Source organism: Geotrypetes seraphini, chromosome 1 (genome assembly GCF_902459505.1).
Source record: "Geotrypetes seraphini chromosome 1, aGeoSer1.1, whole genome shotgun sequence".
Classification (NCBI taxonomy): domain Eukaryota; kingdom Metazoa; phylum Chordata; class Amphibia; order Gymnophiona; family Dermophiidae; genus Geotrypetes; species Geotrypetes seraphini.
In genome coordinates, this window is record NC_047084.1 from 123,802,462 (window position 1) to 123,824,468 (window position 22,007).

Sequence of the window (22,007 nt, forward strand, 5' to 3'; positions counted from 1 at the left end):
TAAAAGAGATCAGGACATTACCGAGAGAATTACATTACAACGATTTAAGTAAATTACATGTTGTGGTATAGAAATACAAGTATAAGATATCTGGATTTATCGATAGAATAGCTTGACAGGGTTCAAGTAGTTACAAGGTTCAGTGGGGAAAACAATATAGGCAACTGAAGAAAGATACCTAACTTTGAAGGAATCAGTTGAGTGGATACCTAAGGGAGATGCTTATTTAGGAGAAGGTTAAATGGATACCTAAGGGAGATGCTTATTTAGGAGTTTGGATATTTTTGGTAAATGAGGTTCAAGGGGATGACTAGTGTGTTATTTGCTGGGGAGAGTGCATGTGTGATTGGGGATGGGAATATTAAGTAAGGACGTGTTTTTTGAAAAGAAATGTTTTGATTTCTTTCCGAAACACTTTGATGTCTGTTGTTTTGATCATCAGTTTGGTGATGGTGGGGTCAATTTTCGCTGCCTGAGTTGCCTGAGTTACTAGCTGCTGAAGGGTGTGTCTGTGGTAAATTCAACCTCTCCAACTGTTGCCTTGAACTTGATGATAATGGTAATGTGATTGAGGAAGTTATAGACCACATCACCAAGCTGGCTCATGTTCCTGTTCAAACCTGGCATGGCCTCAATATGGACTGGTTCTCTGGCTCCCTGGGTTCCTGGTTACCATCCGGTACGACCCTGAAAACAATTCTGCTGATAACTGCTTTGTCCTCCCTGGATCTATGTTGTCTACCTTGTTTGGTCCCACTGGCCATGAAGTTTCTTCACCGCACTGTGGACTCTGCTGTCAACTGTTCCACTGCTGATTTGGCTCTTGCCCTCTCCCAGTATCGTCCCGTACCCACTGGGGACCCCGACTTTCCTGACCCCTAACTTTATTTTGTCAGGCTTGGCTCCTTAGATACGCCAGCCTGAAAGAGGGGAATGTAGGGTCATGAAATGGTTAACTGTTGTTTGAAATGCTGCTCTGGCCTACATAGCTGGAAACAGTGTACAACTGCTGACATCATCTGCCTGAAATGTATGTCCCCGCCTTACCACATTGTAAGCTAAATAGATAAGAGTTTGAGCCAAAATGGACCCTGCCCTCCTGAACATGTAACAGTTAGACCTGCAAGGCTTAGATAAGCATATAAATGAACTAGTTCCCTATAGGACTATAAGTCATACCCCTGAACCTATCGCAAGTGCTGGCATAGGACCAATAATAATTGTAGAAAAATTATAGAAGTAACAAATGAGAAGTTGTAGATTTTGCATATATTAGTTTGCATGTTTAGTGAAAAGGGCATAAAAGTCCGTGCATTTCCTGTTTCTGACACTTTTGTAAGCAGGCTGCTCACTGCATAAGAGTCCGGCATGCTGTAAATAAAACTCTTTTACTTTCTTCACGCCTCTGACTTTGTGTGTCCAAGTGACCTTTCAGTCCCAGTGTCTCTTTTCTGGTTTTCTCTATTTTTCTTTAAATCTCTTGCAGCCTATTTGACATGTCTTCTCGCTCCATGTCCATCTTCCCTCTGCATCTCTTATCTACCCTATCCTCTGCATCTTCTCTGTATCCTCCTCTCTTGCTGCCCATTTGACATGTGTTCTCGCTCCATGTCCAGCGCCCATCTTCCCTCTGCATCTCTTATCTATCCTATCCTCTGCGTCTTTTCTCTATCCTCCTCACATGTGCCTCATCTTCCTTTTCAATGTACCTATCCCCTACCTCATGTCCAGCATTGCACCTCTGTGAACTCTGTCTCTAGGTTCTCTCTATGCCTACCATCTTTTCTCTGTGCCACTGTCCCATCCCCTCTCTCCTGCTCTCCCAAGGCCAGCTTTTAAAAACTTAAGAATAGCCTTACTGGGCCAGACCAATGGTACATCAAGCCTAGTAGCCCATTCTCACGGTGGCAAATCTAGTACCTGGCCAAAAGCCAAGGAGTAGTAATATTCCATGCTACTGATCCAGGGCAAAAAAGAAATTATTCCAGTCTTGTAATAATCTCCAAATTCATAAGGAGAAGTTAGATACTCGGTCCTCAGAGGGTCAAATTACCCAATGGTTCAAATGAGCGAAAGCTCACAGAACCCGATCTTCATAGGATCCAAATATATCTTTTTTATCTTTTATCCATATATACTTTTTTTGTATCAATTTTTCTTTTGTCCATAAATTATTAGTAAAAATAGTTTTTACTTAGCTTTTATCTAGTTTTTAAAGGGGAGCGCCTCCACCAACATGTCCATGTTTCACACGCTTTCCTCAGGGTCGAGGCTCCCAATTATATCTGTAAAACATTTGAATATCAAACATTACTCCTAAACTCTTATTAACTTAGGTTTTAAAAAAGCTCTTAGGTATTGATATACTATAATATGTCTAGTCAAGACTTTAGAACTCGTAATAACTTACTCATGCACACAGTAGAAATCGCTCCATTCGAGATAATTTCATGCCGGTCGGGAGCGTCTGACGTCAGTTCCGGTATTTAAACCCAAAAAGAGCTTACTCAGAAAAAAGACCCATTATATGTCTTACCGGAAGAGATTGAAATATGTGAGAAACGTCAATTGATTCAAACTAAAGACATCCAGTCAATTTCTTCATTCAATCCGTTAGGCGATAGAGCATTTAATTCATAAATCCATCTTTGCTCCTTGATGTTAAGAGCTTTTTTATAATTCCCACCCTCCTTCCCTATTATTACAGAATCTATAATGCGCCATTTAATATCTTGCCAGGAATGTTGTTTACTTAGCCAGTGATTTACTATAGGTGCAGTGTCTGTTTCCGTATGAACTCTAGATTTATGTTCATTCAAGCGCGTTTTAATCGACCGCTGCGTTCTTCCCACGCAAATTTGATCACAAGGACATTGAATGATATAGACCAGTGATTCCCAACCCTGTCCTGGAGGAACACCAGGCCAATCGGGTTTTCAGGCTAGCCCTAATGAATATGCATGAGAGAGATTTGCATATGATGGAAGTGATAGGCATGCACATTTGCTTCATGCATATTCATTAGGGCTAGCCTGAAAACCCCAATTGGCCTGGTGTTCCTCCAGGACAGGGTTGGGAACCACTGATATAGACGACATTGGTGGTATTACAATTAGTGATCTCCTTCGATTGTATACTCTTCCCTGTGGTTGGATGGATCCAAATTTCACCTGGAATGGTAAGAGAACACCATTGACAACTACCGCAACCTCCGTGATACCCACGTTGGTAAGGGGCTATAGGACTCCGGAGTATTTCTTCTTTGTTGCAATGTCTTCGAAAAGCAAACATCGGTCTTTCTGGTATGTCCTCCAATAATCGGACAATATACCAATGTTTAAGTAATATATTTTTTATTTGTATAGATAAAGCAGTATATTTCTGAACATATACTAAATCATTAGCATTTGTTTGTCTTGTAGATGCTAACAGTAAATCACGGTTAACAAATTTAGCCCTTATGTAAGCTCTTTTAATAGTATGAGAGGGATAACCTCTATGAGAAAAACGTTGCCATAATTGTTTTGCGTGGGATTTATAATCATCTAGGGAAGAACACAATCGACGAATTCTCAAAAATTGGCTCATAGGGAGATTAGATCTTAACGATAGAGGGTGAAAACTGTGGTAGTCTAAAAAGCTCGCCCTATCCGTGCATTTACGAAATAGAGAAGTGTGGAAAGTATCTTGTGTTTTTCTTATATGAATATCCAAAAAGTTTATTTCATCTTGGTGTATATTGGCCGTGAATTTAATGCAAGAATCAATAGTGTTAATCCATTCAATGAATAGTATTAAGTCTTCTTTAGGACCCGACCATATGAAGATGACATCATCGAGATATCTTTTCCACAGTTTAATATGTTGAAATGAAGGATGTTGGTATAAACAACTGATCCAGGGCAAGCATTGGCTTCACCCATGTCTTTCTCAATAACAGACTATGGACTTTTCCTCCAGGAATTTCTCTTTCTCTATCTCCTGTGCTCCCTTGCAATCCAGGATCTTTCAAGTTTCAAGTTTATTTAAAATTTGTTATTCCACTCATCTAACATCTAAACGGTACACAAAGGTAAAAATATAAGATCAGGGATTTAGATATGGATCTCAAGGACAGACAGACATTATCAAACAATAGGTTACCATACTGATTTTTGTATCCCGCAAATGTCAACTAGGAATCATAGTGGCTTACATAATATTACAAATGATACAAATGTACAGACCACATATTTGAAAACTTTAGGGAGTAGTACAATAGTAAATAGGATAGAGAGATGTAGATGGAAAGTACATTGGGGGGCAAATAATTCATCTCTTTTTCTTTCTCTCCCTTCTTCTGTTGGTTCAGCATCCCTTCCATTATGATCTCTCTTTATTCTCCTCCCCCCAACTTCTCTCATCACAGTCCAGCAGTCCAGAAGCTCTCCCGTTTTCTAACCTCCTTGTCTGGTATCTCTATTCAAGTTTCAAGTTTATAAAAAATTTGATAAAACGCTAATCATAAATTCTAAGTGTTTTACAGTAAAAAATTTAAAAAGGGGTCCAGTTAACAAACTATTAATGACATAACTTTACTTACATGAAACAGGATAGTGGGGAGAAATACAATTTGAAAGAAAGAGAGAACAATTAAGGACAATAACATAGGGAAAGGGAAAAATAAATTTTTGTATAGAAAATGAGCTAGAAAAGTCCCATAGGCCAATTAACAGTCATATGTATCTTTAAATAAAAAGCTTATGAGGCCACCCTTGAAGTTATCTAAATTCTGTTCAGACCTTAAATATGATGGTAATGAATTCCATATTGGGGCTATTGTTGCAAAAGAAGAAATCCTATGGGTACCCAAATGGGGGTCTAGCATCTCTCTGTCTACCACCATCCTGTGGGTCTGGCATCCTTTCAAGGTTCAGCACTTAACTCCTCTCTCCAAAATGTTTCCCATCTTTTGGGAGCCTGAGGCTTCAACTTAACTCCTCTGACACCTATTGCAATGGTTCATTAGTAGCTTAATTGAAGACATTCAAAATATAAGCTGTAAAAGTTACCAGATGCTAGGGTCCACCATGGGGGTGAGCACTCAAGAAAAAAAGCTGGGTGTCATTGTGGACACGCTGAAACCTTTCACCCAATGTGCAGCAACGACCAAGAAAGCAAACAAGATGATGGGAATTATTAAGAAAGGGATGGTAAACAAGACTAAGAATGTTACAATGTATCTGTATCAGTGGCATAGTAAGGGTGAGTGGTGCCTCCCCCACCCTCTTTCCCACCCCCTTCTCTGTAGCTTTTAAACTTTTCCAGCATGAACTGCATGCCTATGTCGGTGTCGGCTCACCCTTTGACGTCACTTCCTAGGCATTGGTCCTAGAACATAAGCAATGCCTCTGCTGGGTCAGACCTGAGGTCCATCATGCCCAGCAGTCCGCTCACGCGGTGGCCCAACAGGTCCAGGACCTGTGCAGTAATCCTCTATCTATACCCCTCTATCCCCTTTTCCCAGCCCCGATGCCAACATGGGCAGCAACCTCGCGCCAGTGAAGGCAAGGGGTGCGCGTGCACGGCAAGGAGAAGAGCAGGGCTGCTGTGCCCTTTGGAAGACCACGTCCGGGGTGGACTGCTCCCTGCACCCCCCTTTACTACGTCACTGCTCTGTATTGCTCAATGGTGCGACTTCACCTTGAGTATTACGTTCAGTTCTGGTCTCCTTATTTCAAAAACAATATAGCGGCACTAGAAAAGGTTCAGAGAAGAGTGACCAAGATGATAAAGGGGATGGAACTCCTCTCGTATGAGGAAAGACTAAAGAGGTTAGGACTCTTCATATTGGAAAAGAAACGGCTGAGGGGAAATGCAATTGAAGTCTACAAAATCCTGAGTGGAGTAGAACGGGTACAAGCAAGGCCGACTACCAGAGAGACCCAAATCGTAAGTTGCAATCTTGTTTGTTACCTAACCATACAATGCACACTCGCAACTAACAAGGAGGACAGCTAACAGGAAACAGGACATACACAGACGACTGGGACAGAGGGAGGACAGCCAACAGAGAGTAGGACACACACAACTTACTGGAACAAAAGGTTGACATAAAAGCACTGGTAGCTCACAAGGGGAGCAGCATATGATCGCCCATGCAAGAAAGAAGATGAGCTTTCTAGTTTTCTGCACCGGCTGCAATATGTATGACTACCTCCCCTCAGGGACTAGGGCACACATTTGCAGTAGGTGCAGGGAGTTGGATAGCCTGAAGCAGCAAGTCCGACTGCTGGAGGGAACTGTGATAGAACTAGAAGAACTCCTCGCCATGAAAGAAGAAAACCGTAAGCAGGAGAAGTTGCTAGTGGAGTCCAGTACCAGAAAAGTGATCGAGGAATTGGAGAAATTCATTGAAGAAGCCCACCAACAACTTGTGGAGGTCCCGGGGCTAGAAATCAGTGCCCGAACAACCCAGGAAGAAGGCCTAGGTGACATGGAAGGAGACACCAATACAATTGACGGAGAGATTCATACCGAGGCCGAGGCTGACCACACACTCAGCAGAGAGGAGAGACCATCTGAGGATGAACCACAGGAGAAGGAAGACAGGTCCTACGCCATGGATACGGACTTATGACCCCCAAGGAACACCAGAATAAGGAAGATAGGGATCATTGTTGGAGATTCCATCATACGCAATGTGGCTAGCCACATTGCAGGAGGAAGAGAGGATAGACTGGTTACCTGCCTGCCTGGTGCAAGAGTGAAGGATGTGGTCACAGCAAACTACAGACCAGTGAGTCTCACGTCTATAGTGTGTAAACTCATAGAAACGCTGATCAAACAGCATATTGACACAATCCTAGACGAAGAAAAACTACGTGATCCACACCAACACGGGTTCACCCAAGGTAGATCATGCCAATCTAATCTGATTAGCTTTTTTGACTGGGTTACTAGACAACTGGACGCTGGAGAGTCACTGGACGTGGTATATTTGGACTTCAGCAAAGCATTTGATAGCGTCCCTCATCGAAGATTACTGAACAAGCTAAAATCGATAGGATTAGGAGACATTCTAACTACATGGATTGGGGATTGGCTGAGCGGCAGACTTCAGAAGGTGGTGGGGAACGGTGCCCCATCCGAAGCGTCGAACGTGATCAGTGGAGTGCCACAAGGATCGGTCCTGGGCCCGATTCTATTCAACTTATTCATAAGAGATATGACGCAAGGACTTAGAGGAAGGGTATCACTGTTCGCTGACGCCGCCAAACTTTGCAACATAGTAGGCAGATGCTTATTACCTGATAATATGACACACGACCTACTGCTGCTGGAACAATGGTCAAATACTTGGCAGCTAGCCTTCAATGATAAAAAATGCAAGATAATGCACTTGGGCAAGAGAAACCCGCGTAGAACTTATGTACTAAATGGTGAGACCTTGGTTAGGACCACGGAGGAACGCGATCTAGGAGTGATCATTAGCGAGGACATGAAAGTTGCCAATCAAGTAGAGAAGGCTTCCTCCAGGGCAAGACAAATGTTGGGGTGTATCCGCAGAAGTTTCGTCAGCAGGAGACCTGAAGTTATGATGCCGTTGTACAGAGCCATGGTGAGGCCACACTTGGAGTACTGTGTTCAGTTTTGGAGACCACACTACCGAAAGGACGTGCTGAGGATCGAGTCGGTTCAGCGAACAGCCACCAGGATGGTCATGGGGCTCAAGGATCTCACGTATGAAGAAAGACTAAAAAAATTGCGACTGTACTCACTCGAGGAAAGAAGAGAACGGGAAGATATGATTGAAATGTATAAATACATCACGGGACGCATCGAGTCAGAAGATGATATCTTCTGGCTCATGGGACCCTCGACCACAAGAGGGCATCCGTTGAAAATCAGGGGAGGGAAGTTTCATGGCGACTCCAGGAAGTACTTCTTCACCGAAAGAGTGGTAGATCATTGGAACAGACTCCCATTCCAGGTGATAAAGGCCAGCAGCGTGACGGATTTTAAGAAAAAATGGGATACTCTTGTGGGATCTTTAAGGGAGTAAATTCAGGGGGGGGATACTTGGAATGGGCAGACTTGGTGGGCTATAGCCCTTTTCTGCTGCTTTTTTCTATGTTTCAAGTTTCAAGTTTCAAGTTTATTAGTTTTTCATATCCCGATCATAAAGTAAATATCTGACCGGTTAACAATAAAAATTTAAAATAGAAGAGTAGGAACGAGTTAATAGTGTATTAAAGAGTATAGGGGAAACATATTAAACATATACAGACAAACACGATCGTGAGGATAGATGGGGAGGAGGGGAAAAGTTACATGATATTAGAAGAAATGATATAGTGGTATGGGAAAGAACATGAAGGGTAATTGTGTGTGATGTTATGAGATGCCCTAATGAAGAAAATAAGAATCAAGAGAGTGTTGAAAGATTAATAGATGAAGTAAGGATTAGGATTTGGTAAAGGCATCTTGGAATAGGAAAGTTTTAAGATTGGTTTTGAATTTTTGTAGATGATTTTCGTCACGAAGAAATTGAGGGAGAGAATTCCATAAGGTTGGAGCAGTAATAGAGAAGTTAGTTTTCCTGGTATAGTAGGACTCTTTTAGGGACGGAACAAAAAGAAGTTTTTGATCGGTGGATCGTAAGGATCGGGGAGAACTTTTGGGAATTAATAATTTATCGAGAAATAAAGGTAAGTGAGATTGTTTGATTTTGAAGATAAGCAGTAAGATTTTGTAGGTTATGCGATGTGTGACTGGGAGCCAATGTGATTCTTTGAGAAGAGGGGTGACATGTTCAAATTTACCTTTTTTGTAGACTAGTTTTATTGCCGTATTTTGAATAAGTTGCAACCGTCGAAGTTCTTTTTGAGGTAATCCATTTAACAAAGAGTTACAGTAATCCAGATGTGAAATGACTAGGGAATGAATGAGGATGTTAATTGAATCATTATTTAGAATAGAACTAAGTGAACGGATAATGCGTAATTTAAAGAAACAGGTTTTTACTACTGAGCTTATGTGGTCATGAAAGGAAAGATCTTGGTCGATAATTACTCCTAATAGTTTTACTTTAGTATCCATTGCTAAAGGTGTGGATTTGATATAAACAGTTCCAGGTAAAGTTTCAGATTTTTTGATAGGGAGCAGAATACCACAAGATTTATCAATGTTTAGTGAAAGTTTGTTAGAAAAAAGCCAATCACTTACAATATCTAGTGTAGAAGGATTTATGGTTCACTTAGCAGTAATATAAACACGTTATATCTCTGTTAAGTGGTCTAGAGAAAACCATAACCTCTTATTCAAGTCCAAATATCATGGTCTAATTATACGACACAAAACCCAGGCTAATGAGAAATATCTTTATTATGAAAATAGAAAAATATAATTCACAAGCCAGCTGCAGAATCTAAATATTGTTCAAAATATCTAATTACACAAATGAAACTCAGTACATGATTATCACAATCTAATGGTTAGACAATTAAGTAAAACTTCTTGTTAAACACACACTATTCCTTATAATAATAATCCCTGATTAACAAATGATTATATTATCACCCAGGTAACTTTTCAACCCTTTACCTTTATCAATAGATACCTATCTAATTCCCAAGCTAATAAAAGTAATTTCCGTATGCTCACCCTTAATTAGCTTCTCCGGCACAATTAGGTGGAAGAAAATTTCTTGTCAGCTGGAAGACGTCAGGAATACCGTTGTAAAAGTTACACGTGTTGAAAATCCTTGAAGAGGCTATAAATCATCAGCAATAAGTTCCGTTTATCTGTGCTAAGTTCAGAACAGTTTTTAAATGTCCGAATTTCTATCTCTTAGGCAGAGAATCACACAAGGTAACTTACAGGTCTAATTATTGAAAGAAAAAGTTTACAATTAGAACATCTGTGAGCAGATCTGAGCTTCCCCGGACCTTATCACAGACTAACTAATTATTAATTAATTAGCACCTTTCTTTTCTTGAATCTCATCAGATGACTTCCTCGGACCAATCCAGAAACAGAACTTGATGAATAGCCTTTCTGTATAAAGTATCATATATGCTGGAAGACCCAGGGCCGTTAGACAGATAAGAACAGAATAATTTCTTCAAGATTCACACTGTCCCATTATTAAAGCACAGATGAATGCCCTTGAATAGCAACATTCGGGTACATCCCCATAATGCATCATTCTTCTTACTTCTTGCAAAATTCATGCTGGAAAGTTGCTTGCAGAGAGAGATTCTTGAAACAATGGTTCAGGCTTGATGACATCATAGAGGCCTAACCTTCAGGTGTGAATACAGAAATATCCCTACACTAGTTTAGTATTTAGATCTTTTATTTCTAATGGGTTTGAAGTGTTTATCGGGAAGAGTAACTGTATATCGTCGGCATAGGCGAAAATTGAAAATCCCAGTGATTGGGCGAGAGAAAGAAGAGGGGAAAGAAAGATATTGAACAGTAGTGGTGACAAAATAGAGCCTTGAGGAACTCCAAAAGTTTGAGTTATCGGAGAAGAAGTTTGATTTTTAGCGTGAACTGTAAAGCTACGTTGATGAAAATAGGATGTGAACCATTTGAGAGCGTGACCTGTAATGTTGCATTCAGCTAATCTGGATAAGAGGAGAGAATGATCGATAGTGTCAAAGGCTGCTGATAAATCTAGGGAAATTAATATTACAGATTTTAAGTGATCGTGAGAGTATTGTATAGTTGTGATTAAACCAAGTAATGATAATTCTGTGGAATGTGAAGTTCGAAAACCAGTCTGTTTCTATGTTTCTATAGACAGCGCAGGAGGAGAGGACACTGCTGTGCATATCCATGTGGGAACCAATGATGTCAGCGGACGGAAGTACATAAGAACATAAGCAATGCCTCTGCTGGGTCAGACCTGAGGTCCATCTTGCCCAGCAGTCTGCTCACACGGCGGCCCAACAGGTCCAGGATCTGAGCAGTAATCCTCTATTTATACCCTTCTATTCCCTTTTCCAGCAGGAAAATGTCCAATCCTCTCTTAAATCCCAGTACTGTATTCTGCCCTTTAACGTCCTCTGGAAGCGCATTCCAAGTGTCCACCACACGTTGGGTAAAGAAGAACTTCCTGGCATTTGTATTGAATCTGTACGACAGGGAGGAAATGAAGGACCAATTCCGCTCACTCGGAAGGAAACTGAAGGTTAGGGAGGTGAAAGGGGCTTTCTCCGAGATCCGCCCGGTACCAAGAGCGGATGTAAAGAGACAGGATAAACTGAGGGAATTCAACACCTGGATGAGACGATGGTGCGAAGAGGGTTTCGACTTCGCGCGCAACTGGACGACATTCTGGGGAAGAAGCAGATACTATAGAAAGGACGGCTTACACCCCCCAAGCAAGGAGCGAGAGTCTTGGCTGAGAACATGAAGAAGATCATTGAGATGGCTTTAAACTAAGGATTAGGGGAGAGCCGACAGTCGACAACTAGTTGATGGCAAGGACATTGGGAGACCCCAGAGAGGGAACTACAAGCAACTGTTCAGATAAAAGGGAAGACCACTTGGAAACTACAAGAGGCAATGAAAGAGCGCAAATGGATACATAAAGGGATGTGAAGACTAAAAAGTCCAGGGAAGTAGCACAAAGGGAGCTCAAATGTATGTACACGAATGCCAGAAGCTTAAGAAACAAAATGGGAGAACTGGAAGCACTAACAAAAAGAGAAGAACTGGATATCATTGGAATAACGGAAACATGGTGGAATGAAGAAAATGAATGGGACACAGTTCTGCAGGGATACAAACTATACAGAAGAGATAGAATAGAGCAAAAAGGGGGAGGTATTGCCCTGTTTGTCCAAGAAGGAATTGAGTCAACCAGAGAAGGAGAGACGGAAGGAAAAGATAAACTAGAGTCCCTCTGGATAAAGATTCCTAGACAAAATAAAGCGGATACAAAAATTGGCCTCTATTATCGACCACCAGGAGAGATGGAGGAAACAGACACAGATATGATAGAGGAAATCAATCATGGCTGTAAAAAAGGAAATGTAACGATCATGGGGGACTTCAACTTTCCAGGGATAAACTGGAATCTGGGAACTTCAACCTGCAGCAGGGAACAAAGTTCCTGGAGATGATAGGAGACTGTTTCCTTGAACAAATGGTAGGAGAACCGACAAGAGGGACCGCAACCCTGGACTTGGTCCTAAATGGCATAACTGGAAGGACAGCAGATGTAGAAGTCACGGCCCCGCTGGGGACAAGCTATCACAGCATGATCAAATTTAAAATTGGCATCGGGAGGGGGAAACCACTCAAGACCAAATCCACAACCTTTAACTTCAAAAAAGAGAATTATGACAGCATGAGAGTCATGGTCAATAAACAGCTCAAGAAAAGTAGAGCCAAAATCCAAACGGTCGATCAAGCATGGTCCCTACTAAAAAACACCATCACTGAAGCACAGAATCTTTACATTCCGCAGATATTCAAAGGAAAGAGAAACAAGAACAAAGGAGAACCAGCTTGGCTATCTAAAGAGGTGAAAGATGCAGTGAGGGAAAAGAGGAACTCATTTAAAAAATGGAAACGTGAAAAAACAACAGAGGCCTGAAACTGTCACAAGGTCAACCAGAAAAAGTGTCATAAGGCGTTAAGAGACGCCAAAAAGGTCTACGAGGAAAAGATAGCACAAGAAGCCAAAAACTTCAAGCCCTTTTTTAGATATATAAAAGGAAAAAAACCAGCAAGAGAGGCAGTAGGCCCTCTCGACGACCAGGGAAGAAAAGGATGTATCAAAGAAGACAAACAGATTGCAGATAGGCTAAATTAATTCTTTGCCTCTGTCTTTACCAATAAGGACACCACAACAATACCGGAAACAGGGAGGGTATTCGAGGGAGACATAGAGGAAAGCCTTACCACAGTGAATGTGGATTTGGGCAAAATATACTATCAGATTGACAAACTAAAAAGTGACAAATCCCCTGGACCGGATAGAATTCACCCGAGAGTATTAAAGGAGCTTAAGATTGAAATTGGAGAACTATTACAAACCCTAGCTAACATGTCAATTAGAACCGGGCAAATACTGGACGACTGGAAGATAGCGAATATCATCCCAATCTTCAAAAAAGGATCGAGAGGAGAACCGGTCAACTATAGACCTGTGAGTCTTACATCGGTTCCAGGGAAGATGGTTGAAGCACTAATCAAGGATAGCATAGTGCAACACCTGGAAAAACATGACCTGATGAGAGCTTCAGAAAGGGGAAATCATGTTTGACGAATTTACTTCAATTTTTTGAGAAGGTGAACAAACAAATCAATAGCGGAGACCAGGTGGATTTAATTTACTTGGACTTCCAGAAAGCGTTCAACAAAGTCCCACACGCAAGGCTTATGAGGAAACTACTAAGCCACGGAATAGAAGGGGACGTACTCAGATGGATAGGCAAATGGCTAGAGAATAGATTGCAGAGGGTAAGCATAAATGGGAATTTCTCGGACTGGGAGAAGGTGACAAGCGGTGTACCCCAGGGCTCGGCTCTAGGGCCCATCTTATTTAATATCTTCATAAATGACCTGGAAGAGGGAACAACAAGTAATATAATCAAGTTTGCAGATGACACAAAATTATGTCAGGCAGTTGGGTCACAAAAAGACAGCGAGGATCTCCAGAAAAATTTGAACCAACTGGAGACATGGGCGGAAAAGTGGCAGATGAAGTTCAACATAGAAAAATGCAAAGTGATGCACCTGGGCAGGAAAAACAAGGAACAGGAATATAAAATGTTAGGTGTAACATTGGGCAAAAGCAAACAAGAAAGGGACCTGGGGGTACTAATAGACAGGACCCTTAAGCCGTCGGCGGCAAAGAAGGCAAACAGGATGTTGGGCATGATAAAGAAGGGAATCATGAGTAGATCGGTGGATGTCATTTTGCCGCTTTACAGAGCAATGGTCAGACCACACTTGGAATACTGTGTCCAACACTGGTCTCCGTACCTAAAGAAGGATATAACTCTGCTGGAGAGGGTACAGAGGCGAGCCACGAAACTAGTAAAAGGAATGGATAATTTGAACTATAAAGAGCGCCTCAGAAAACTGGGACTGTTCACCCTCGAAAAGAGGAGACTGCGAGGAGATATGATAGAGACTTTTAAAATACTAAAAGGATTCGACAAAATAAAGCAAGAGGCACCGTTATTCACATTGTCAAATGTGACACGAACAAGAGGTCATGGACTCAAACTGAGGGGCGGCAGGTCAAGGACAAATGTCAGGAAGTTCTGTTTCGCACAGCGAGTGGTGGACCCTTGGAATGCTCTCCCGGAGGAGGTTGTGACGGAGACTACCATTTTGGGATTCAAGCGCAAGTTGGATGCATACCTTCTTGCAAATCACATTGAGGGATACAGGTAATCAAGGTCTCCATCAGGGAGCACCTAGCTTGGCCTCCGTGTGTGTGGGTCGCCGGACTAGATGGACCAAAGGTCTGATCTGGTGAAGGCGTTTCTTATGTTCTTATGCATCAATATTTACAAAGATTAGGGGACACTCAATGAAATTACAGAGTAATACTTTTAAAACCAATAGGAGAATATATTTTTTCACTCAGAGAATAGTTAAGCTCTGGAATGCATTGCCAGAGGATGTGATAAGAGCGGTTAATGTAGCTGGTTTTTGTTTTTTTTAAAAAAAGGTTTGGACAAGTTCCTGGAGGAAAAGTCAATAGTCTACTGTTGAGACAAACATGAGGAAAGCCATGGCTTGCCCTGGATCGGTGGCATGAAATGCTGCTACTATTTTGTTTTTTGCAGGTACTTGACTTGGATTGGCCTCTCTGAAGACGGGATACTGGGCTAGATGAACCGTTGATCTGTAAGGCTCTTCTTATGTTCTTAGGTGATTCCCTATTGTGGGATCTCCTAGAAATAGGGAGATCCTGGATTTTCTACAGGAAGAACTGCCAGCAGTTGGTGATGGATGGGGTCATTATGTACATAAGAAGCTGCATCAAAAAAGGTGGGACCAAGCAGACAGAAGCACTGGGGCCAGCTGGAAGCATCACATCTTTAGTGCTGTCTGAGACTTGTTGGCTTTCCAGGACTAGGAGTGAGGAAGGGATGCTATTGGAGGGAGCCTGAGATGCTGAAATGTAGGGCAAGGATCCTGGAGCAGCAAAATAAATAAGGATCTGTCAGCAGCCGGCCTGGCCAGCTTAAAACTGGCTGGTCAGCAACCCTAGAACAATCACATTTTCTGATCACTTTTGTATGGTGACCTGGCTTGAGCCCATATATATTCATTACCTGCTGAGCATCTGTTAGTCCATAGGCCTGTGAATATAATGTGTGTGAGAGAGAAAACCAGCTTAAATTAACTCCATATATGCTGCTACAGCACAAGAATCACTGCAGACTTCAAGTATTTCAAAAGCACTCTGCATAATTTTTATAGATGTGCGTGCACACACACACACACACACACACACACACATTACGAATGCAAATTTGGGGGGCATTTCTGTATAGCCTCTTTCTCTCCTTCAGCTTGCATGCCTGAGGTCCCTTGTACTACACGCCTCTGGTTGCATTCTGCAATAGACAAAGATATGTTGTAGGAGAATCATTAACAAAGAAGGATTGATATGCCGGGAATCAAAGATTGGACAACCAACCATTTTATTAGCACAGAGCCTGTTTGTTCAGGCTTCTTTTGTTCTTTCTCAAGGGAATAGAGATTTCATGAGTCATCACTATAGTTCATAGTAAACTACTTTCTTCAATAATACAGGAGAATAAAAGACATGGTATATTTTCTCTACAGTTCCTTAACCTCCACGTTATAAGACTACTTGTAGTACCTACTTATGGATTTTATTTGTGAGAAGGGGAGGACTTTACCTAGCTTCAGGAGAAAAGAGTTACACTCTGTAAATTCTGTAATTTGTTATTAAAAAGACATATGGCGGGGAGGTTGATTAAGCAAAAGTAAAGAGAGCAGAGAATGAATATTTGAAGAATTGTAGTACTCTCTGGACGGTGGCAGAGTGGAAATGGGCATACTCATTGTGCGGATTCTTCTATGTGGCAGCTCATAGCCCAGTTAGAGAGACTCCAGGGTTTTGTGTACTCAACTTTACATGTGTAACAACAGGTAATTACCGTAGTTCAACTGTATTGAATATTAAACTTTTGCTATAACCTGGGGATCTTGGAGCTCAGCCACCCCACAAACCTCCTCCAGCTCGGGGTCCACCCCTGGCTCATCTGGCATTCAGCCCTGGGATCATAAGCGTAGCTGGGGTAAAGGAAAGGGACCCCATTAGGGCCCTCTATGTCCTCTGCCACCTTCTCCAGGGTACTCATGCTGCAATAGACCCTGTGACTCTGGACTTCCTCCACATCTCTACATCACATATCTTACATTATGGTGGTCTCATTGCAGATCAAGGCTCCAGGTAGCCACCTGACCAGAATGCCAGTTCTCAGCTTCATCTCCCATAGTGGGCATCATAGTTGAGGGGGGGGGAGGGGGGAAGGAATGGACTTTGCCATCTATTGGGGGGAGCTGAATGTACTGTGACCATGGAATCTATATATTGCAATGTCAATAGAAAAAATATTCCCATTGAAAGCGTGTGTGTGTGTCTGAATTACTGCTTTAATCACAGGAGCTGCATCATTTGTTCTTAACTTCTGTTTTACAATGTTTAATATGTATATGTCACTGATTGTCCAGTTCTTCTTCTTTGTGAACTGCCCGGATCTTCTATGGGTGGGCGGTATACAAGAATAAAGTTATTATTATTACAGCCTCAGGTCTGAGCCACCTTAGGTGCTAACCTAAATCTTGACAAATTTAGGATACTTAATGTCTGCAATGCAGTGCATCTATTACTCCAGATGGAATTCTGTGCAAATATTTTGAAAATTCTGAGCAAAGGTTTTAAAAATTCTGTGCACAATATTTCAAAATTCTGCACAATTCCATAAAGTTTATTTATATTGCTTTTGCATAGAATTCTCCTATTCTGAAGCCTGAAATTCTTTTCTGCCTTTTCCTCTCAGGTTCCAGCCTCCTCGGTTCCCTCTCTCACTCCAACTGCAGTTCTGTTTTCCTCTAAATCACACCTCTATCTCACTTGCACCCTAGATCCCCTCTTTGGCCCCCATAGGCTGACATCCTCATCCTACTTTAGTTTTAGAAAATCTGTAAAAACGAAATTGTTCAATCGATTTGTAACCTAAAAATTCTATAGTTTTTACTTCTTCTATTCTGTATGCATGTATCTGATGTCTCTATACTGTGACTACTGTATTTCTGTGATTGTCCAGCACCTCTTGTTGTAAACTGCCTCAAACTATTATGGTTTTGGCAGTATATAAGAATAAAATTATTATTATCTTTCTGTCCCTGCTTTTGCATAGAATTCTCCTATCCTGAAGCCTGAAATCCCTTTATGCCTTTTCCTCTTAGGTTCCAACCTCCTCGGGTTCCCTCTCTCACTCCAACAGCAGTTCAGTCTCCCTCTAAATCCTACCCCCATCTCACATGCACCCTGGATCCCCTCTTTGGCCCCCATAGGCTGACATCTTTCTGTCCCTCTATTCATTGGCTAATAATAACTTCTGCCCTTCCCACCCTGTTTATGGTCTTGGGCACTCTCTCTACCCCCGCCCCCAACCCCCCCCCCGGTGGGTCTAGCATCTATGTCCCCTCACCCCACTCACTTGCACCCTGAATTCCTTCCCTACTAGTGCTGCCCGATTCGCCAATTCAAATTGGGCAGCACCTAAATGAATCGATTCAAATTGATTTTGTTTTAAAAAAAAATTAGACTCACCGATTCAACAAATTCTGACTCCAAGCATATTTCTGGGCCTCTTAAGCAATGGTGGCTGTGACTGGCTTAGCAAACGCAGACTTTCCATCCCTCCTATTCCCCTGTGCAGCATCTCCCAACTGACACCCCTCCTAAAGTAGCAGCAGTGGTGGCAGTGACCAGCTTTGCAAAAGCTTCTCCTGATCTGCCCCCTGGGCCCTTCCCTCTGCTGCATCACTGGTCCCGGGGATTTATCACTCTTAAGCCCATCAATCTGCCTGCATACCTCTTCTAGACTCATTGTCAACCCTGTCAGTTTCCCGTCTTTGTTTCCAGCATATAGCCTTATGGGTTCCAGTATGCTGAGTATATCCTCTTCGATAAATACAGATGCAAAAAATGTGTTCAGTTTGTCAGTGATAGCTTTGTCCTCCTTTAGCACTCCCTTCATTCCAGTGGTCCCACCGCTTCCTTCGTGGGTCATTTCCCCTTAATATATCGAAAGAACGGCTTGAAGTTTTTCACCTCCTTGGCTATTTTTTCCTCGTAGTTTATTTTGGCCCCTTTTACCGCCTTATGGCATCTGCATTGATGTTGTTTGTGCTTATTCCAGTTTTCGTCTTTTTTTGACCTTTTCCATTCCTTAAACGAAGATTTCTTGTCTCTGATTGTTTCCTTTACCTCTACAGTGAGCCACACAGGTTCTTTGTTCTTTTTCCTCTTGGATCCCTTGTTGATACACAGTATATATAGATTTTGCGCCTCGGTGACTGCGTCCTTAAAAAGGGACCAAGCTTGCTCTAGCGTTTTTACAGTGCTTATCCTCTTCTTAATCTTCTTCCCCACCATGCATCTCATCTCTTCATAATTCCCTTTTTGGAAGTTCAGTGCCATGGCCGTCATTCTGAACCAATGTTTTGCCTCTGCGTCCAGGTCGAATCGGATCATATTGTGATCGCTGTTTCCCAGCGTTCCTTCTACTTCTACACCTTGTGCTGGTCCTCGCAGTCCATTTAGAATTAAGTCCAGAATTGAATTTCCTCTTGTATTTTCCTTGACAAGTTGTTCCAGAAAGCAATCGCCTACAGCATCCAGGAACTTGGCCTCCCTAGTGCAGCCGGAGGTGCCTAGATTCCAGTCTATCCATGGATAGTTGAAGTCTCCCATGATAACTGCGTTGCCTCCCTTGCAGTTGCGTTTAATCTCATCTGTCATTTCTCCATCAATTTCTTCGGACTGCCTGGGGGTCTGTAGTAGATGCCGATCTTTGTTTCCAGTCCTCTATTTAAATCTTGGGGGTGATTCTTGATTGTAATCTATCTATGAAGAATCAACTGAACTCTATTGTATGAAAAGGGTTTTATACATTAAGAACATAGGAACCGCAAACTTTAAAGTTCCTTCATCCATTTGTGGTTTTATTATTAATCTTATGTTAACCGCATAGAACTTAACGGTTATGTGGTCTAGAAATTGCTTTTATATTATATTTATGTTATGTTAACTTCATCCTATGCCCTCTCATTCCAGAGTTTCCTTTCAAATGAAAGAGACTCGACTCATGCACATTTACGCCACATAGGCATTTAAAAGTCTCTATCATATCTCCCCTCTCCCACCTTTTTATACAGATTGAGATCTTTATGTCTGTCCCCATACGCCTTATGACAAAGATCACACACTGTTTTAATAGCCTTCCTCTGGACCGACTCCATCATTTTTATCTTTTTGAAGGTGCGGCCTCCACAATTGTATACAACAGTCTAAATGAGGTCTCACCAGAGTCTTATACAAGGTCATCAATACATAAAAACATAGAAACATGTTGGCAGATAAAGGCCAAAGGCCCATCTAGTCTGCCCATCTGCAGTAACCATTATCTCTGTCTCTCTCTGAGAGATCCCACGTGCCTATCCCAGGCCCATTTGAATTCAGACAGTCTCTATCTACACAACTTCTTCTGGGAGACTGTTCCATGCATCTATCACCCTTTCTATAAAAAAGTATTTCCTTAGATTACTCCGGAGCCTATCACCTCTTAACTTGAAGATTCTGACCCTGATTTCCTATGCATCACGGAATCATGGATTAAAAAAGATGACCTATTTACACAAAATGAACTCTGTTCCCATGGCTACAAAGGTCTCTTTTCAGCTAGATCTAACCGTAAAGGAGGTGGCCTGGCAATCCTCTACAAATCCTTTTTCGATGTTCAGCTCCTCGAAAGGGGCTGCCACACCTCACTAGAATACATGCTTGCTTTCTTCAATGATGAACTTCACCCTCACCCACTGGGCATCCTGCTCCTATACCGCCCACCTACCCCTTGGAACAACTCCTCCGAACTCGTCCTTGAGACTATAACAAACGCCTTCCTCAAATTCCAAAGGTTATTGATCATCAGAGACATCAATCTCCACCTAGACTACATCACCAGCAAGGATACGATTGAACTTAATAGCTTCCTCACCTCCTTTGGCCTCCCCCCCCTGCACCATCCCCAATCCACGAAAAGGGGCACACACTAGACCTCATTAGCTTCCTCGACCTTACCGCTCACAAGACATCAGTTGACGACACTCGCTGGGAACATGTCCTCTGGTCTGACCACTTCCTAAAGGCTTTCTGTCTCCCCATCTTTATGTCGCACCTTGGGGCTCCACCCCGCACTTCCAACCCCATTACAAAAAAATCACAAGCAACCTGTTCTGTTCTAAATTTCTCAATCTATTCCCCTCTGCCCCTAAGCCTGTAGATTCAGGTGCCAATTAGCATAACTGGGTCGCTCTCTCCGAATCCACCTATCTTTCCCTCTTTCCCTAAATCCATCTCCTACCCCTGAAAGGCCCCTTGGTACCTCTCATATCACAGAGAGCTAAAACAGAAATGTCGAGCTCTGGAGCGCATATGGAAAAAATCAAAATGTCCCATAGACAGACAGTCCTGGAGAGTCAATATTAAGCTGTACAATACAGCGCTAAAAAAAGCAAGAAAGAACTTCTCCAGGTCCAACAATCAGAGCAGTACACTATTCAACATCTGGCGCTCATTAACCTCCAAAAAAGACCCCACCGTGCTCCCCTCCTCTCCCTCAGCCAATGTTCTAGCAAAATTCTTCAACGATAAGGTTTCTTCCTTGAGATGCTCCTTCCATCCTTCAGTCTCCTACAACTCCCTAGTGCCCACCGATCCCACTCCCACCCTAATAGTCTCCAACCCTATCCCAGCTGACAGATCCTGGACCACCTTTGAGCGCGTATCTGAATCCCTGGTCCTCAATCTCTGCCTCAAACTGAAATCCTGTAATTGCTCCTTGGACCCATTCCCCTCCTATCTATATGAGAACATTCCCGCTCAGGCTATCTCTTCTATCACCAATCTCATAAACTCCGCCCTTCAGTCGGGCTATTTCTCCTCAGAAATGGGTCATATCGCCTTGACCCCACTATTGAAAAAATCTGACCTTGACCCCTCCATATCATCCAGCTATCGCCCAATTGCAAATATTCCTCTCCTAACCAAGATGCTAGTGTCCATCATTTCTACCCAACTCTCATCATACTTAGAGAGATTCTCTATTCTTCTACCCTATCAATATGGCTTCCGTCCTAACTTCAGCACTGAATCTCTACTGTCTTCCCTGATTTCAAGGGTTCAACAACTTCACTCTCGAAACAAGTTCGCCGTCCTCCTACAATTTGACCTTTCCGCCGCTTTCGACGTTGTCCACCATGATATTCTTATTTACCAACTCTCTGAGATAGGCATCAACTCCACAGTCCTAGATTGGTTCTCTAAATTCCTCCGCTCTCGTTCTTACATTGTTAACATGAATGGTACCTCATCCTCCCCCTGGAAACCGAATTGTGGAGTCCCGCAAGGCTCTCCACTATCTCCTATTCTTTTCAATATCTATATGTCCTCCCTAAAACTCCTCTACCTATCCCCCGTTGAAACAATTTACACTTATGCAGACGACATCCTCGTCCTCCTCGAGACCGATTCGAATCTCACCGACCTGTCTAAGAACATATTCTCTTGTATAATGAACCTACAATCCTGGGCCCACATTGTGCAAATGAAATTGAATGAGACCAAAACAAGATTTTTTGGCTTGGCCCAAAACTAGACCACTTACCCACCTCCATCCCACTACCCTCTGGCTCCTCTCTGCAGCTTGAGTTCTCGAGCAAGATCT